The sequence below is a fragment of the Sorex araneus genome, chromosome 1, assembly GCF_027595985.1.
Source record: "Sorex araneus isolate mSorAra2 chromosome 1, mSorAra2.pri, whole genome shotgun sequence".
NCBI classification, from domain to species: domain Eukaryota; kingdom Metazoa; phylum Chordata; class Mammalia; order Eulipotyphla; family Soricidae; genus Sorex; species Sorex araneus.
The window spans coordinates 213,655,386-213,675,705 of NC_073302.1; the positions used below are offsets into that span (position 1 = coordinate 213,655,386).

The following is a 20,320-nucleotide window of genomic DNA, read 5'->3' on the forward strand; positions in this document are numbered from 1 at the left end:
TTTTAATTTTTTGTTCTGCAATTTTTATACATTTTAATTCTGTAATTAGGATTTGATTTTTAAATTTTGTTGCTTTATGTATAACAAAATCACAAATTTTACAGTTATTCTATTTGTTTTCAGCTCTTTTCCATAAATCTTTTGATATATTGCCTTTTTGAAATTGAATTATTAGTTTATTTATAAAAGGTGTCAATTCACAATTTAATAATTTGTAAAATTTAAGTATCAAAAATACATTTTTGCAATTTGCATCAAATTGTGTGTTTTTAAAATTCTCATAAATGTGACTATAAAGACAAATTTAGAAATACAATTGAGGGACCTGGAGCGATAGCACAGTGGGTAGGGCATTTGCCTTGCACCCAGCTGACCCGGGTTCAAGTCTCAGCATCCCATATGGTCCCCTGAGCACTGCCAGGAGTAATTCCTGAGTGCAGAGCCAGGAGTAACCCATGTAACCCAAAAAACAAATAAAAAAATAGAAATACAATTGAGAGTTAAAATATTTTTCATGCTGCACATTTCATATTGAAAATCTACAATAATTAAGATGTCTACCATCCTATCTGCCATGCTACTATTGGGCTGTCAGTATTGTGGAAATTGGAAGTGTCACATGGCACTTTAAGTGGTCACATGCTCCAGGATCTATTGAACTGGGATGATTCTAGACCCACCACCCTCCCCAGTGATAGACAACCACACACCCACCCATACTCTCCTACTTCTAGAAGCCCCAGCTGCCTCACACACATCCCAAAGTCACTGTCATATAAACAAAGGCCCAGAGATGCCAAGCCAAGCAAATGCAACTTATGGTGTACACCAATCTTTGGCTGAAAACACTGAGCATTTTTTGATGTATGTCAGTATTCTTTAAAAGTCTAATAGTATGCCAGAGTCCTATAGAAAAAAAAATTAATCATACTATTATTGTAATGTTATATAGACTTCCTCTTATGACTCCCTGATCAAAGAATTTTCTGTGTATTTATTTTCTATTGCAGAGACGCAGAGAGGAAATACAAGAGGTGCCTCCCCCCCACCCTGTAGGATAACATAGCCTCAAGTAGTTTAGGTTTATTGGCTTACTCCCATCACAGTGCTCCCATTCCTCTTTGTTTATTTGTAGCTTCTTTCTTACTGTTCTGTTGACTTGTAAATACTGTTTTTCTCTTCTCCTTGAGTCCTTTGCATAGTTTATTCAGAGCCATGTCCTTTTGTATGGACACAGGAAGACTTAGCAAATGCTATGCTTTTATAACCTGGGAGTCATTTGACTCTACATGATATTTTCCTCCTGGGCATCAGTTCTCTCCACCTAAGCCTCAGCTGCCCTTACTTCCTAGCACCCCCAAAGGCAGGGTCGTGACGAGAGACGAGACGGACCCAGGGCAAGCGGTGAGTTGTGTGCTACCTGGCATCGAGATGGGCCTGGCCAAAGTGCCTAATGCTTAACTATAAGTTAAGAGCTTGATCATGGACAAATGTTGTCATGATCCAAACAGTGATAACTAGATTTGGACCCTGCTAAGGTGAGGAATGATTAATCTAGCCTGAGTGCTGTGGTCTGAGTCTGTGGCAAGATGTTGCCAAGAGAGCTGCCTTAAAAGCCTCAATGTATCTCTTGCTATGTCCATGCAAAAATAACTAGCATTAAGATGTTTGTTTTTTTTTAATATTTTATTGAGTCACCATGTGGAAAGTTACAAAGTTTTCAGGTTTAAATCTCAGTTATACAATGCTCGAATACCCATCCCTTCACCAGTGCTCATATTCCACCACCAAGAATCCCAGTATAGCTCCACCCAGCCCCCTCACACCCGTAACCCCCCCACGCCCCTAGCCCCCCCACCCTAAGCCCCCTCCCTGCCTGTGTAACTAATAAATTTCACTTTATTTTCACTTTGATTGCATACAATATTTCAACAAAACTCACTGTTATTGTTTGGAGAGTCTCTCCCCTAAAGTCAGACCTGCTGAAAAGGAAGCATTAGATAATTTGTTTTCCATTGCTGAGGATGAAGAGGTATGAGGTCGAGTGACCACACTTAGCGGCCTCTCGGTTTTGGGTTTCTGTAATTTAGTATTTTAGTAACTAAGTCCAGAGAGATATCTTCCAGAAGTTGCATCGTTGCCAACTTGTACTTCTCAGTTACATTATATTCCACATATCAGTGCAATCTTTCTATGTCTGTCTCTTTCTTTCTGACTCATTTCACTCAACATGATACTTTCCATGTTGATCCATTTATATGCAAATTTCATGACTTCATGTTTTCTGACAGCTACATAGTGTAGATGTACCAGAGTTTCTTTAACCAGTCATCTGTTTTGGGGCACTCTGGTTTTTTCCAGATTCTGGCTATTGTAAACAGTGCTGCAATGAACATAGAAATACATATGCCATCTCTACTATACCGTTTTGCCTCTCCCGGATATATTCCCAGGAGTGGTATTGCTGGGTCAAATGGAAGCTCAATTTCTAATTTTTTGAGAATCGTCCATATTGTTTTCCAAAAGGGCTGAACCAGTCGGCATTCCCACGAGCAGTGAAGAAGAGTCCCTTTCTCCCCGCATCCACACCAACACCGGTTGCTTTTGTTTTTTGGGATGTGGGCCAGTCTCTGGGGTGTGAGATGATATCTCATGGTTGTTTTGATCTGCATTTCCCTGATGATTAGTGATGTGGAACATTTTCTCATGTGCCTCTGAGCCATTCGGATTTCTTCTTTAGGAAAGCTTCTGTTCATTTCATCACCCCATTTTTTGATGGGGTTGGCAGTTTTCTTCTTGTGGAGTTCAACCAGTGCATTGTATATCCTTGTTATCAACCCTTTATCGGATGGGTACTGCATAAATATCCTTTCCCATTCTGTAGATTGTCTTTGTACTTTGGTCACTGTTTCTCTTGAGGTGCAGAAGCTTCTTAGTTTGAGATAGTCCCATTCATTTATCATGTTTTCACTTGCTTGGCCAGTGGTATGTCAGCTTTGAAGATACCTTTGGCTTCAATGTTGTGGAGGGTTTTGCCGACCTTGCCTTCAATGTACCTTAGGGATTCTGGTCTGATGTTGAGGTCCTTAATCCATTTTGATCTGACTTTTGTACATGGTGATAGGTGGAGGTCTAAGCCCATTCTTTGCATGTAGCTGTCCAGTTTTGCCAGCACAATTTGTTAAACATGCTTTCTTTGCTCCACTTCGCCTTTTTTGCTCCCTTATCAAAGATTAGATGGTCATATATTTGGGGGGATGTGTCAGAGTATTCAACCCTGTTCCATTGGTCTGAGGCTCTGCCTTTGTTCCAGTACCAAGCTGTTTTAATGACTACTGCTTTGTAGTAGAGTTGGAAGTTGGGGAGGTTGATTCCTCCCATTTTCTTTTTCCCAAGAATTCCTTTAGCTATTCGTGGGGTCTTATTGTTCCATATGAATTTCAGGAGTGTTTGCTCCATTTATTTGAAGAATGACAAGGGTATCCCTATAGAGATCGCATTGAATTTGTACAATGCTTTGGGGAGAATTGCCATTTTGACAATATTAATTCTTCCAATCCATGAGCAGGGGATATTTTTCCATTTCCTCATGTCTTCTTTTATTTCCTGAAGTAGCGTTTTGTAGTTTTCATTATACAAGTCCTTTACCTCCTTAGTTAAGCTGATTCCGAGGTATTTGATTTTTTGAGGCACAATTGTGAACGGGATAGCTTTTATCATGTCGCTTTCTTCTCTCTCACTATTTGCATATAAGAAAGCCATGGACTTTTGGGTATTGATTTTATAGCCTGCAACTTTACTATACGAGTCTATTGTTTCTAGGAGTTTCTTGGTAGACGTTTTAGGGTTTTCTAAGTATAATATCATATCAACAGCGAATAGTGAGAGCTTGATTTCTTCCTTTCCTACCTGAATGCCCTTAATATCTTTTTCTTGCCTAATCGCTATTGCAAGCGAATTCTTCCAAACATTTAAAGAGGACCTATTGCCAGTTCTTCTCAAGCTTTTCCGGGAAATTGAAGAAACAGAAAACCTCCCAAACAGTTTCTATGAGGCTCACATCTCCCTAATACCAAAAACAAGCAAGGACACCACAAAAAAAGAAAACTACAGGCCAATATCCCTGATGAACACAGATGCGAAGATTCTCAACAAAATATTAGCGAACAGAATTCAACAATTCATCAAAAAGATCATACACCACGACCAAGTGGGATTCATCCCAGGGATGCAAGAATGATTTAACATCAGGAAATCAATCAACATAATCCATCATATCAACAAAAGAAAAGATAAAAATCATATAATCATATCAATAGATGCAGAGAAAGCATTTGACAAGATCCAGCACCCCTTTATGATGAAAACTCTTGCCAAAATGGGTATAGAAGGGACCTTCCTCAATATAGTCAAAGCCATCTATCACAAGCCTATGGCAAGCATCATCCTCAATGGGGAAAAACTAAGACCCTGAGAACAGGGACAAGACAAGGATGCCCACTCTCTCCTCTTCTGTTCAATATAGTACTGGAAGTACTAGCATTAAGATGTTAATGAGTGTTTGGACTAAGGAAAAAAAAAAACCTTAAGAGTCAGAAAGGGCTTTGGAATGCCCTACACTCAGGAAGGGCTTTCTTATGTTGATTTTGCTACCTGGCTGGGGGTAGCCTAGAGGGCAAGGTGGGAGAGACAAGGAGGAGGAGAGATGAGAGAAGTGATAGAGGTGGCAGTTGATCCAGAGAGAAACTGGAGCTGGGAGTTTGGGAGATGAGAAAGACGGAAGATTGAATAAACAGTAACTAATCAGCAACCAGCTTGGTCCTCGTTCTTCCTTCACCTGTCCTTGGTCAATGGCCGTCCCGATCCAGCCCATACACAAGGGTTCCAGAGCACCAAACACAGGTGGTGAGACAGAACCACCTGGATTGCCCGAGAGTGCACTAGCCCCTCAGCGTGCCTTACCCACCCCTTGCACTTACTTCTTCCTCAGCATATGTTTTTGCTTGGACAAAACCATGAATCACAAATTTTATTAATGCAAATAATTATGAACTCGAATTGTACTTACATTTATGTGTTTCATGTTGCTAGAGAAAAATCTTAGTTGTCTCTACCGTCAGATCCTTGACTATGCAGTATGCTTAGTTGCCTATCACTATCATTTAAGTTACATAATTTTAAGATAATAACAAACCTATACGCAATCTTCCAAAGGTTTCAAATATTATTTCAGTGATATCACATTTAATCATACCATTACAGCCCTGGGAGATTTCATTATAATTTAGAGAAGACAAAATAGTTTGCTCAGTAACTATGCCAAGTTCTTTAATGAGAATTTAAATAAATCTGTCTTTATTCAAACTTGTCTTTTCAACTATATTATGTTGCCTTCACAATTTCTCTCAAATATAAAATGTGAATTCACACACACACTATCAGGTGTGTCTCACAAACAAAAAGATGGTAACATTTATTTCTTAAATTTTGCTGGTGTAATTTGATACTTTCCATTTTGGAATGCTAAATTTGGAAAGTGGGGCAAATTTAGCTAAAAGATTCTGGGAAATCTTTTACAAATGCATTTTGACCTGGTTTGTCATATTTATTGTTGAAATCAATTGTACAAATAATAGTTTATCTCAAAGTTTTTGTAAGTAAATTAAAAAGTTTTGAGAACAATTTCCAGCTTTCACCATAGTTTTAATTTGAAGCATCTCCTTTATAATTGGACATTTTGATCATAAAGTTAAATAATGACAAGGTTATATAATTTATTGTAAATTGTCTTCATTTTATTGCATTATATGACATTTATATGAGATATAATTGCCCAGATCCCCATTTTCCAGTAGCTAGGCAGTCACAACCGCAAACTGCCCCTGGCGCCATGTAATCAATCCCATCAAGGGCCAACATCCAGAGACTATAAAACCAAGCTCCCAGAAGCACGAAGCCGCACAACATCTTATAGCCTAGTTCTCCTTCTCAGAGAACCTGGCAAGCTTCTGAGAATTTCCTGCCTGCACAGGAGAGCCTGGCAAGCTCCCCATGGTGTATTCATATGCCAAATACAGTAACAATGATAGGTCTCATCCCCTGAACCCTGAAAGAGCCACTAGTGCGGCAGTCTTGGGAAGGATGAGTAAAGAGAGGCTGCTAAAATCTCAGGGCTAGGACGAATGGAGACATTACTGGGCCCGTTCGAGCAAATCGACGATCAATGTCTTGACAGTGGCAGTGATAATTGATGTACCATTACTCTATGTCAATATGATGGCTTTGACATATGCATATATCTGTGATGCCATTATCACAATAAAAACATTGAAGCTTGCTTTCCAAGCCGTGCTCTCCTTTAAACACACATCTTGCTTTCTTGTCCCTATGTTTTTTTGCTTGCTTATTTCCACTCTGCAGAAGACGATGCTCTTATTCAACTAATGGATTTTCCCCTTTCTGTTCCCTCATATCTTTGTAAATAAGTTTCGATAAAAGCCTTCTTGCTTCACAAAAAAATGGATAAATAGGGGCTGGAGCAATAGCACAGCGGATAGGGCATTTGCCTTGCACGCAGCCAACCCGGGTTCGATTCCCAGCATCCCGTATGGTCCCCTGAGCACCTCCAGGAGTAATTCCTGAGTGCAGAGCCAGGAGTAACCCCTGTGCATCGCCGGGTATGACCCAAAAAGCAAAAAAAAAAAAAAAAAAAGATAAATAAAGATAATGAGAACATTGTAAAATGAAAAGATACAGGATATCCACATTCTGTTTAACACATGATGCAATCAAGCAAATTAAAAAAATTCTGGTCTCCAAAAGCACTAATGTTAATAACTAACTCAAAATATTTCTCAGAATTTATTTTCTTACCTCAACAAAATTGTTAAATATCAATAAAATAAAGCAAAAATTACACCTGTTGTGGATGCCATTTCCGTTTCTTTTTTTAAAAATATCCAATAATTGCTCATTTACTTATAGGAACATATTTTCAAATATTTTTGACTGTACAACTCATCTGTGGAGTTTGTAATTGACTCCATTTTAATTATTCCTATTCCTCATAATTGACAGACAAAATCTGTCATTTCAGAAGCAGACTATCACAAGAATTAAATTGTTATAGGAAATGCAATTCACTAAAACCAGTCTGCAAATGATATCTACATATGGAAAACAATATATTAGTTATAAGAACATCTTTTCTTGTTTGAACATTTTTCTTTTTTTTTTTTTTAAACCATGGGCTGGAGCGATAGCATAATGGGTAAGGCATTTATTTGCCTTGCACACGGCCAACCCAGGTTTGATACCTCCGTTCCTCTCAGAGAGCCCAGTAAGCTACCAAGAGTATCCCACCTGCATGGCAGAGCCTGGCAAGCTCCCCATGGCGTATTCTATATGCCAAAAACAGTAACAACAAATCTCACAATGGAGACGTTACTGGTGCCCACTCGAGCAAATAGATGAGCAGTGGGATGACAGTGATACAGTGTTTAACCAAGGGGTAGTGTGAACGCAGTACCCCACTATCACGAACTATGCCCCAGAATCTCCCACATGTGGAGGAATTGCAGGGGGCAGCACATCCAGAGTGTGATGGTGAAGCCTCAACCTGGGAAAACTATCTTTGTGATCATGGTATCTCCCCTGCCGATTACATACAAGCCATTTTACACTTTATTTAGGATTGTAAGCTACTAACACAGGGGCTAGAGGGTGTTGTGGGAAGGGTTCTTGCCTTATATGGAGCTGACCCACACCCCATATGGCCCCCCAAGTTCCTACAGGGATGATCCTTAATACAGTGCCAGGAGGAAGCCCTGAGCACCACTGCATGTGACCCTAAGCACCAAAATAAATGAAAAAACTTAATGAAATAAAACACACACAGTTTTAAGAAATGAATGAAATGATCATCATATGGTGGTTTATCAGTTACTTGCAGTTATTTTCTTTTGGATACTTATATTTCTGGTTACCTTTATTTCAATTTTATGTTCTCAAACCATTCTAATTCATTATAAAAATGGAATATAGATATTTCACATATTTTACCCCTTTTGACACACTTTATGTTAATTGTTTGAAAAGCAACCCATTAATACAATAAACTATTAGATTCACGTATATAAACTATTATGTAAGTATATTAATAGCTTATAACCTATCAAGATATTATCCTAAATATGATATAAATTCCTATATTCCATTAGAATAAAACCAAGAAAATATTTATATTATTTATTTTCATTTTACCCTTGTGCTAAATGTGGAAATGTCATAAAAATATGGCAAAATATCAACTTAATTTTATAAATATATTTGGTTTTGTTACATGGTTCTCATCTGGATTTGTTGGCATGTAATATAATTTAAATGATTTTTGCACATCTAAGAAGTATTTAAGGTATTTATGAAGAATGGCATGCATTTCATCACTGACAAAATGAATGGATTTATCAAGGAAAATACCTGAAGGATTTATTCAGGAAAAGTAAATGTGCATATTCAATGCTAGGAGAAATATAAATAATTAGAAACTTATACATGCAAAGATCTTCTGTATATCATATTAATTAAAAAATATTATTATGTGTCTCATGAAACTTCAGTCACAAATTTTATTCAGAGAAGCTAATTTAAATTCACTTAGCATTAAGCATTGTTGTATTTAAAATCAGGACAATGGCTGAACAAAAGAGTCATAACAAACAATGTCATGTTCTCTGGGTGCCATAGGGATGAATGTTAGACTAGCTTTATTTGAAATTTCATTAACAATCTGAGAGAAGGGGTAAATAGCATGAGATTCTAATGAAATTCTTAAATGAGCTAAGATTGACACATAGTAAAAGCACCACAAAATACAAAATAAAAGATCACTGCTTGAAACCATTGCAAATGGATAGTATTCATATGAAATGTAAAACACCTTTAATTTTTTTAATGGGGTAGAGCTTAAAAAATTAATGAAAACTATATAGAGGGTAAGCTCAATCTTCCAAATGCACTTTTGAATCAGACTTTAGTTAATATTAATTAGAGTACTCTAGTTATACAATAAAATTGTTTTATAGCTAGTACAATGAACCATTCAAGTTTCAAAATTTCTATCAACAGGCACTTGTGTATGAAACATTTCATATATATTAATATTTATAGCGCATCAGTATATAGATTTTAATTTTTTATTGATGCAGGTTAATTTCAAGAAATTTTAGGTTAAAATTTAGATTAGAAAAAGGGAAAAATACCATAGAAAGCAAGTAAGAAGTAGAAAATATGTGATAAGTTAGAAAGAATACTAATACCTTTGGGAAAAGAGAAGAAAGCCTTACTGGAAACAGGCATGTGAAATGAAAGAGGAGAAAAATAATAAAATAAAGCTTAGACTATATAAATGTGATAACATAACGGGATAGAATTATTTGCAAATAAAATTAGCTTAAAAACACTTTCATGGCAAAGATAATTCTTTGAGAGCAGTTATGTCTAATTTGTTATAAGCTCAATTGTTCTATTTACTACTATCTAAGAATCCTTTCTGCTTTACACATTTGCACATTTATGAGACACAAAACTTGGATAGTTCCCAAATACTACAGATTCATTCATTTTTTAAAAGGTCTGTTTAGAAGTTATCAGTTTGTCAGTTCTTGAGGACTTTGGCTGTAGGCAACTTCAAATATTTACTAGTGAGTCTACGGTTTGGTTACATTTTATGAAAACCATGTGCTGTTTAAGCATAGGCAAGATTTCTGGTTTTGATATCACAGCAAATACTGTGTGAAAGAATACTGAATTGCAAGTCTGGAGGGACATTCCATTAGTTAAGTCAGTTACCTGGACAACATTCATATATTTCTTAAGTCATTTGTAAAACTTGTAAAAGTGGTAGAATGAGATTCTATAGAGAATTGTTGTGTCCCCTTTTTTTTCTAATATCTGGAAACTATAGACAATTTTTTTAAGAAAATATAATGAAAAGAGGATTGTAGTACAAATAATTAGAACTGATTCCATGGAACAAACAATAGAAATAAAGTTAAGATTGAACAGTCACTTAAAAACTATATTATGATGCTACAATGTTCTAGAGATAATTTGAAATGGAAATTAAATGTGGTTATTAGATGATGTAAATTTAAAAAAAACCTGAACAATAGAATACAACAAAAGTAGTGGAAAAAAGCTGAGGAAAGTAGTGGCAGTGTTCTGATAAGTTCTACTTATACTTAAGTTTAATTTTTACATCTTGTATTTAATTTTTGATATGGGATTTTGACAAATGCCACTTGGAGGCACTCTTATACTATTATACTGTATAACTTGTACTATCAGGATGTCATATAATGAAACATTCAGTTTTTATTTCCTTTTTAAAATTCTAATAAGCACACAGGAATGGGTAATTAACACTGGTTGTGGTATTTAAACTCTGACGTTTTTCATATTTATCACCTGTAGTTTTTATTATTATAAATAATCTATTCATCTAATAAAGCAAATTCCATTCATTCCTATAAGGAAATAGACAAGCAATTAAGGGCAATGATTTATACATGACCTAAGAAATTTGGTTTATGAGTTGAAATTTTATAATATAGAATTATGTCTTTAAAAAAGGTTTATTTATATTTGCTATTATTCAAAGTAGAACTACCAATGACAATTCAGATGTTCCTGATCTTACCCAATGATACCAAGTTTAAAAAAGTTTATGAAATATATAGACCACTCAATGAACGTAAAATAATTATGAAGTGGCATGTATGTGCTTTACATTAAAATTCATTTGTACTATTGTACATTTGTTGTCCCATTGTTCATTGATTTGCTCAAGTGGGCACCAGTAACATCTACATGTGAGACTTATTAACTGTTTTGGGCATATCGAATATGCCACGGTAGCTTGCCAGGCTCTGCCATGCAGGCAGGATACTCTTGGTAGATTTCCGGGCTCTCTGAGAGGAATGGAGGAATCGAACTGGGATCGGCCACGTGCAAGGCAAATGCCCTACCCACTATGCTATCACTCCAACCCATAATTTATTTATATATGAAAAATGCAGTTCATGTCTACCAAGTTCTGGTAAGAAACATGTCAAGGAATATAGTTCTTATTTGGAATGCTTTAATTTTACCTTAATTAGAATGATAATATGTTTAACATGTATTTAAATTTTTATCACACATTTTAGATATAAATTTAAAATCAAATTGCTCATACACATATTTCCTTGAACTAAATTTAAAGGACGGTGTGTATTATTGTATTTATGTATATCTACCTCTGAGAACCACTTCTGTTTTAGAAATCTAGTTCTAGATGTCTCAATAGATCATCTCAGGCTGGTCTCCATTAAAATCCCACTTTCTCTTCCTACATGGATCTCTAGCTATAGCGGTTAACTCAGTGCAGTTTAATGTCATACACAGGTTTACGTCTCAGGGCTTTTCCAAGCTATATTTGCAAATTAACACGTATTGCTATTTGTAGGATAACATAGCCTCAGATAGTTTAGGTTTATTGGGTTACTCCCATTACAGTGCTCACATTCCTCTGTGTTTATTTGTAGCTTCTTTCATAGTGTTCTGTTGACTTGTAAATACTGTTTTTCTCTTCTCTTTGAGTCCTTTGCATAATTTATTCAGAGCAATGTCCTTTTAATATGGACACAGGAAGACTTAGCAAATGCTATGCTTTTGTAACCTGGGAGTCATTTGACTCTACATGATATTTTCCTCCTGGACATCAGTTCTCTCGACCTAAGCCTCAGCTGCCCTTACTTCCTAGCACCCCCACAAGCAGGGTCCCAACGAGGGACGAGACAGACCCGGGACAAGCCATGAGTTGTATGCTACCCTGGCCAAAGTGCCTAATGCTTAACTATAAGTTAAGAGCTTGGTCATGGACAAATGCTGTTATGATCCAAAAAGTAATAACTAGATTCGGACCCTGCTAGGGTGAGGAATGATTAATCTGGCCTGACTGCTATAGTCTGAGTCTGTGGCAAGATGTTGCCGGGAGAGCTGCCTTGCAAGCCTCAAAGTATCTCTTGCTATGTCCATACAAAAATAACTAGAATTAAGATGTTAATGAGTGTTTGGACTGAGGAAAGGAGAAAAACACCTTAAGAGTCAGGAAGGGCTTTGGAATGCCAGGCCCTCAGGAAGGGCTTTCTTATGATGATTTTGCCACCTGGCTGTGTGTAGCCTAGGGGCAAGAGGGGGAGAGAAAGAGGGAGGAGAGAGACAAGAGAATCGAGAGAGACTGAGAGAGAGAGAGAGAGAGAGAGAGAGAGAGAGAGAGAGAGAGAGAGAGAGAGAGAGAGAGAGAGAGAGAGGCCTGCGGTAGATCCAGAGAGAGGATGGATCTAGGAGTGCGGGAGATGAGAAAGATGAAAGATTAAATGAAGGGTAGCTAATCAGCAACCAGCTTGGTCCTCCTTCTTCCTTTTTCTGTCCTTGGCCAATGGCTGTCCTGATCCAGCCCATACACAGCGGTTCCGGAGCACCTAAAGTGGGTGGTGAGACAGAGCCTCCCAGAGAGCTTGAGAGTGCACATACCGCTCGGCAAGCCTTAGTTTTTTACAGCTAGTGTCACAATTTATTTGTAAAGGAAGCTATAAAGGACTACTCAGTTTCAGGGAAAGATGACAGAGATTTTTGTCATTTATTAAAGAATGACCAAAATTATTTACATACTTAAATTTACTACTTTTATCAAATTTTCTAATAAAAGTTTGACTCTAGCCTTAACGAATTTCAAATATCAATAGAAAATGAGGGGGCATTAAATAAAAACTTTCAATATGAGGTAAATGGGACCAGAGCATGATTACAACATGTAGGTTGCTTGCTGTGCATGAAGATAACCCGGGTTCAATTCCAAGCACCTAATATTGTCTCCAGAGCACTGCAGGGAGTAATCTCTGAACAAAGAGCCTAGAGTAATCCTTAAGTACCACTGTGTAACCCCTTCAAGCTATATATAAATAAATATGAGATTAAGTTAAAATAAAATTACAAACATATTAATATTTATAATGTCTGGGATTTAAGATTCCTAATTCAACTCACTTCTCCAAATTCTTTGCAATAAAGTTTTATTAATTTATTTAAACTAAATTCTGTATTTTAGTGCTAGTGAAGAAACAGTTCCTAAATTTTTTATGCTCTTTGATTCCCAGATTTTCTGACATCACAAATCTCATAATGAATTCCTAAGATGTTATCTGGTCTAATTCTCTGTCAAAAACTGGAATCTCTTGACAACATATCTGATGAGTAAGGAATTTAAATCTTCACTAACTATGCCTCTCTCTTCTGTTTCAAATATACTGAACTTGGCTTTGATAAGTAAGTTATATGTACTTTTAGTCATAACTTATGCCTTGTAATTTTTTTCATCGCCAGTTACGTAAGCAAGACAATATTTGTTTATTTTAAAGTTGTTTATTATTATTATTATTATTATTATAGCTTAGGAGATACGTTTAAAATAGTGTTATTATGTGTGGTTTTAATGTAAAAAATTACTGCATTTTAACGCCAAATTTCTCAAGGCCCTCCACCGAAGCCCTTTTGTTATTTTTAGTCAATCTCTTCATAGCTCCCTCTCCTAACTTCATCTAATCAAAGTCTTGTAATCAAGGCCAGGACATTTTCATCATGAATTCTGTCTATTCTCTTACTTTTCTTTCACTATCAACCAAAAGTGAACACGTTCTCCCAGTATTTTTCCTTCTACTTCTGACTTATTTTTGCTTATAAAACGCAATGGTACTCCCCAGTTCCATTCAAGTTGCAGCAAACTGCAAGATTCTATTGTTATATTTGTAGAGTATTCCATTGTTATCTATGTCACAACCTAGTAGAATATTGAAGTGTATTTCTGATAGCATCATCTGTTACTCTGACAGTGTAGAACAACGTGCCAACATGTCACTTACCCAATGCTGTGGGTAGTGAATAGAAAGAGAACTTATACTGCTGATTCATACTAGGAGCTAAGACATGGAGAGAAAAATAAAGATAAAAATAAAGTCTTCTCTTGCATCAGAAGCATTTTTGTATTAATAATATCAAAATTAAATGTTCATTAGCATACTAAAGTGTATTTATTATCTTTGAATTGATGAAAAGAAAAAACTTTACTCTTCTCTGTCTTGTTATTTCCATCTGCCCAGTCATTGAAAAATTTTTAGTTTTTGAAAAAACAATAAATATATTCTCAATTGTATGCAATACATATAGTATCTAACAATTGAAACTTTAATAAATATTTATTTGATAAATATTATTTGAATGAATAAATAATATTTTTTAAGAATTTTTGTAGTTAGCAATGTTAGTATAAAGAAAATAAATTGTCACAAATACATTTTATGGAATAGAGAAGAGGCTATATAATCACAGAAAAGGAGAATATCCTCACTCATTTAAATCCCTTAATATGCTATTGTTTTGAAAATTGTGTTATGCATTTAGAGAGATTTTCATGTTCACAGACTGGAGTGATAGCACAGAGAGTAGGGTGTTTGCCTTGCATGTGACTAACCCGGGCTCGATTCCTCCATCCCTCTCAAAGTTTCCGGCAAGCTACCGAGAGTAACCCACCTGCACAGCAGAGCTTGGCAACCTACCTGTGATAAATTTGATATGCTAAAAACAGTAACAATAAGTCTCACAATGAAGATGTTACTGGTGCCTGATCGAGCAAATTGATGGACAATAGTGCTACAGTGCCACAGTGCTTCATATTCACATGCTCCAGAACTTTCAAAAATATGTTTGCCTGACCTCATAGTTGTACTTTTCTTTCCTATGAATTAAGAAAAATGCAGATACCAATGCTAGGGATAAAGGATAATAACTAGTAATCGCTGTGCATTAGAAGTTTATTCAACAAATCAGATTGAATGGTAGAGTTACTAGTAAGTGGGCAGCTATTATGTCAAGCAAAATAAAAGAAAGAGATAAGGGAAATGTGCTTTTTTAATGATGGTGGTTTTGTTTCCTTGGATATTAAATATTATCATTGTGATATTAGGGAAATACACAGCACTTGGAATCAGAAATTCAAGAAATCAAAGGTCATTTTTAGGTTTGGAGATACAGTACAGTGTGTAGGGCACTTGCCTGGCAAGCTCATAATTGGATTGGATCCTGGGTAACCCACCAGGATTAATCCCCAACCACAGAAATGAGTGAACCCAGGACAAAATGGGGCATGCACACCCTCATTTCCCTCATCTTCCTACCTCCAAATACAATTTCAACTTCAACACAGACTTTGGAATGTTGCTGGGTCTTTTGGAGTCAGTTAATAATTGACAATATGTTTTGCATCACTATCACTATCATCCTGTTGATCCTCGATTTGCTCGAGCAGGCCCAGTAATATCTCCATTCATCCTAGACCTGAGATTTTAGTAGCCTCTCTTCACTGTCCTTCCCAATGGTGCCGCATTGCAGGCTCTTTCAGGGTCAGGGGAATGAGACTCATCATTGTTACTGGCTTTGACATATGAATACGCCACGGGGAGCCTGCCAGGCTCTCCTATGAAGGCAGGAAAAATCTCCATAGCTTGCCAGTTTCTCCGAGAGGGAGAACTAGGCTATAAGATGTCGTGCAGCACCCAGTTTGTGGGTGTGACTGCCTAGCTACTGGAAAATGGGGGATCTGGGTGGAAGAGGCCCAGGTCCTATCTGAGCAGGCTTGGAGATCTCAGCCCTGGGTCCTGCACACCTGGGTTCTTCTGCCGGTTCCTTCATGCATGAGGCTTATTCGAACATGTGGAAAAGGGCCTTGAGCATGGCTGCAGCTGCCACACACCCAGTCACAGCCATGTTTTGAATATTGAATATTATATAATGATTATACCTTGAAAGTTGTTTCTGGCCTTGAGAGATAATACAGCAGGTAAAGCTTTTGCTTTTAATGAGCTAAACTCTGTTTAAACCCATGACTGCATATGAGTCTCTGAACTCTGTTAATAGCACTTGTCATGAGCATGACAAGATGTGACACCAAGACAGAGAATAAAAGAGAAACATTTCTCCCATTTTTATATTTCTTATGTTATCTTATTTATTCGTTTATCCTGGGATATTATCATATTGAGATAACTATAACAGTACCATGATTCTTATTGAACTTGGAGCCTTCTTAGTCCTTCAACATTTAAATCAGTTAATTGTTGATCATTTCACCTATGTCATATAAGTAATCCAATCTATAAAATGTAATTAAATATATACTCAAAAGCCATGTTGCTTGACCTAAAGGGATTCTCTGCTTAGTGTGTTAGACAAAGAACACAACATAGGTCTATTTCAAAATGTCACTAAGGTTGGAACACAAGATTTAGAGTTAAAAGTCAAGCCACTGGACTGACTTTATGCCCTATATTTAAACTAAAGATAATGATAATAATAATAATAATTAATAATAATAATACATTTTAGCTCATGACCTTACTTTGATTTCTCATTTTGTCATACAGAAAATTACATGATAAAAACTATACTTTTTTTAAGATCTTAAAATAATGACTTACTAAACCTATATGTAAATGTTACTTTTAAAACAGAGACTTTTTTCCCTAATAAGTGTCCTATAAATGTAGCATTGATGAAAGAAGAAGAAATAGTAAATTATAAAGACAAGTAAGAAATTAACATCCATTTAAATACTTTTTTAGCATATCCTTTTGTCAAAGTCAATTTATTCTCTGGTATGGAAAATTATGTCATCAATAGATCAAAGTGGTTCCAATTTATGAAGTCATGGTAACAACTGAGTTATGATGTCCTGCTGTCCATTCTCCTCTTTCTGTTAGCAAAGTGTGTTGCTGCTGTGAGTAAAAAGAATAAACATTTTCAGATTGCCAGTATAGAAATGACTGTTGCACTAACCAAATAGTCTATATACATTCATGTTCTGAGTACTCTAAGACATGTGTGAGGTATGGTCTATGAACTTGAACAAAGTGGTATGAATAATTGCTAGTCAATGCTTGAAGACATCAGCATAAAGGAAAGAGCAGGCTACACCTCAATTTATAGTGTTATGGAAGAACTGTAAGGACACTACGGACAAACTGGCTGGACCCCTGATTTTTCCTGAACATTTTCTGGAACGCACAACCTAATGTGTACATGGAAAATGGACCTTTGTTTTATAAAACTGCACAGCTCATTACTTTGTCACCAAAACACAATCTGTTTTGAACTGACTAATTTTTATCTGCAGTATTCGCTCCTTAAGTGCTCCTTACTATATTACTTGGCACTTAATTTGCTCAAATAAACACCAAGCAAACACGTCAAAAAACACTTGAGGAACTAAAATAGATTATAAAATTAGAAAGATATATGTATGTGTGAAGTCATTTTTGAAAGAGAATATTTGTCGGGCTCCTTATACTCACTAATTATGTTATCACTAAATAATTATGCTGAAGAAAATTAAGAGTATAAAGGCAGGAAATCTGGAAGGTTTTAAGGTTGTAATAAGCATACATCCTTTTACTTTTAATTCCATAGACCCACTAGCCTACCATAGTAACCAGCTACACTCTCAGAAGACTATCTACATATCCGCAAGTCTTTTGACTGTCTATTCCTATCCTTCCTATGTTTTCTCTTCCCCACCTTCTTATCTTTCCTTTCCTAAATCTATTGAAATATGTAGTACATATAACATATATAATATATGTTATTTATGATTCTGTTTGAAATATTTGCATTACTAGCTTTGTGAAGGCTCTATTTATAATAAGTGTCATTGATCATAAATATAAACCGTTGAGCTTTTTTCATTATTTTTCAGCTATCGTAAATTTAAGCTTATGAGATTCTCTACTAGAAAACAACACTTTAACAGATATTGTATTACTTTATTTTGCATTAACGATAGATGAATATATATGTATGTATATATACATATATATTTACTTGAGGTTTATTTAATTGGTACCTGATGTTAATTTGAATAAAAAATTGGTAGAATATTTAAACACATAATTCCTACTAAAATCATTCAATATAAGTAGGATTGAATGCTAAGCATAAATAAAAATGCCATTTGCTCTATCAATTAACTTTGTAACTACCTAGTTGTTACCTGAAAATTTAGTGAGAGGTCAAGATTATATCTTATTGTTTACATAATGTTGACAATTTATAGAGTATAAAGCATTCATAAAATAAAATGTATTTAAATAAGAGGAGAGAAAATTTTAGTTTAATAAGATATTCAAATTAAAATAATATTATTCAATGCTATTTTGCTTCAGAGTCTAATGCCTGTGAAGTTATTGACATGTTAATGAGACTATATGATTTGTATTTAATACATAAAAGATTTTACGTCTTTCATAATGTATTTGTTATAGACTCACCAATATTAAGTGAAATAATGTGTTTCTTTGTTAGAGGAGAAATTCAACAATTTTTTAATCACATAATTGGTTTAAAATGATAGTGGCAATTAATGTCCAGGCATCAATTAGAATTTTTAAAAATTTTTTAAATTTTATTGAATCACTGTGAGATAGTTACAAGCTTTCATGTTTGGGTTACAATCTCACAATGATCAAACACCCATCCCTCCACCAGTGCACATTCCCCACCACCAATATCCCGGGTATACCCCCCATTTTCCACCTTCCCCATGCCTCTATGGCAGACAGTATTCCCCATACTCTCTCTCTACTTTTGGGCATTTTAGCTTGCAACACGGACACTGAGAGGTCATCATGTTTGGTCCATTATCTACTTTCAGCATGCATGTCCCGTACCAACTGGTTCCTCCAGACATCATTTTCTTAGTGATCCCTTCTCTATTCCATCTGTCTTCTCCCCTTCTCTCATAAAGCAGTCTGCCAGCTATGGGGCAATACCCCTGGCCCTTGTATCTACTGTCCTTGGGTGTCAGCCTCATGTGATGTTATTTTATACTCCATAAATGAGTGCAGTCCTTCTATGTCTGTCCCTTTCTTTCTGGCTCATTTTATTTATTTTTTTTCTTTGCGTTTTGGGTCACTCCCGGAAATTCACAGGGGTTACTCCTGGCTTTGCACTCAGAAATTACTCTTGGCGGTGCTCAGGAGACCATACGGGATGCTGGGAATCGAACCCGGGCCAGCTGTGTGCAAGGCAAACGCCCTCCCCTCTGTGCTATCGCTCCAGCCCCCAATTAGAATATTTTTAACTCTCACTACCACCCCATGCAACTCAAAATAAATGGCTTAGACAATAAGAACAAATGACTTTAAGTGACAGAATCCAAGAACGAAAGTTCAGAATTTGGTGACTTGGTGTCTCAATAAAGCTAACAAATACACAATTCCATAATCTTTGTGAACATCCTATCCTCTGTCAGCTAATGCCCTCTGAACTGACCCTTTTTGTTCTATACATTTAATTTCATAAACTGAATGTGGATTAGGGTTTCAATTCCATCTCATTAAAATGTATTTTCTTAGAGCAGGCGCTCCATCCTTGGAGTAAAAGCGTCCTGACTTGTGTGGTAAGTATTTTTTTTCTTTCCTTTCATGAGTTACTTTGTCTCTTTGTCTCTGTTTCTGTCTCTCTCTTCTCTGTCACACATAGTTCTAAACATAATTATAAAGCATATAACTATGTATTACTGCATTAACTGTCCCACAACAATATCAATACCCCCATCCATCATAGTATACTGGCTTCCCTCCTTCAAGCCCTCCTCCCATAAACATTTTCTTCTTTTGGTATTACAACAACCGAATTGATTTCAGCATTCCATATTCACATATAACCAAAATGACATAAAGTCAATGAAGATATGGGATCTCTTATCCATGTGATCTTTTCTTCTTTTTTTTGGAAGACCATAAGTCTTCCTGTCCGTCTTTAGAATCACATAATAAATTTTTTTCTAAGTATATAAGCACTTTGAAGAGTCGAAATTTTTTGATACTCTATAATTAAGATTTACCTTCTACTCAAACATAAGACAGTCAAATTTTCTATAGCAAGTTACCTTCTGATATATGAATTAATATGTGTTAATGTTAATATACCTGGGGAAAAATGAACATTGGTTGGAAAACTCTTAGTGTCTTTCACAAAGAATTACAGTGTTATTCAAAGGATTTAAAAATAAAAGAAAAAAGAATATAATGGGAGGGAGAATGTAATATTCTCATGCCATTTTCTATTTACAGAAATAAATTTCTGCAATATATAGAAAAATTTCCTTATATTTCAATAATTAGCATTCTTGTTAAATTAGACAAAAATAATTATATGAGAGAAAACATAA

At 35.8% G+C, this 20,320-nt stretch overlaps 1 non-coding gene across 1 annotated transcript; it reads right to left on the reverse strand.

Moving 5' to 3' along the window:
• Nucleotides 1–7,506: 7,506 nt before the first annotated feature.
• Nucleotides 7,507–7,668, reverse strand: LOC129401075 (U1 spliceosomal RNA). Its single transcript, XR_008628092.1, has one exon. It is a non-coding gene; the product is annotated as a U1 spliceosomal RNA (small nuclear RNA).
• Between the last annotated feature and the right edge of the window lie 12,652 nt (nucleotides 7,669–20,320).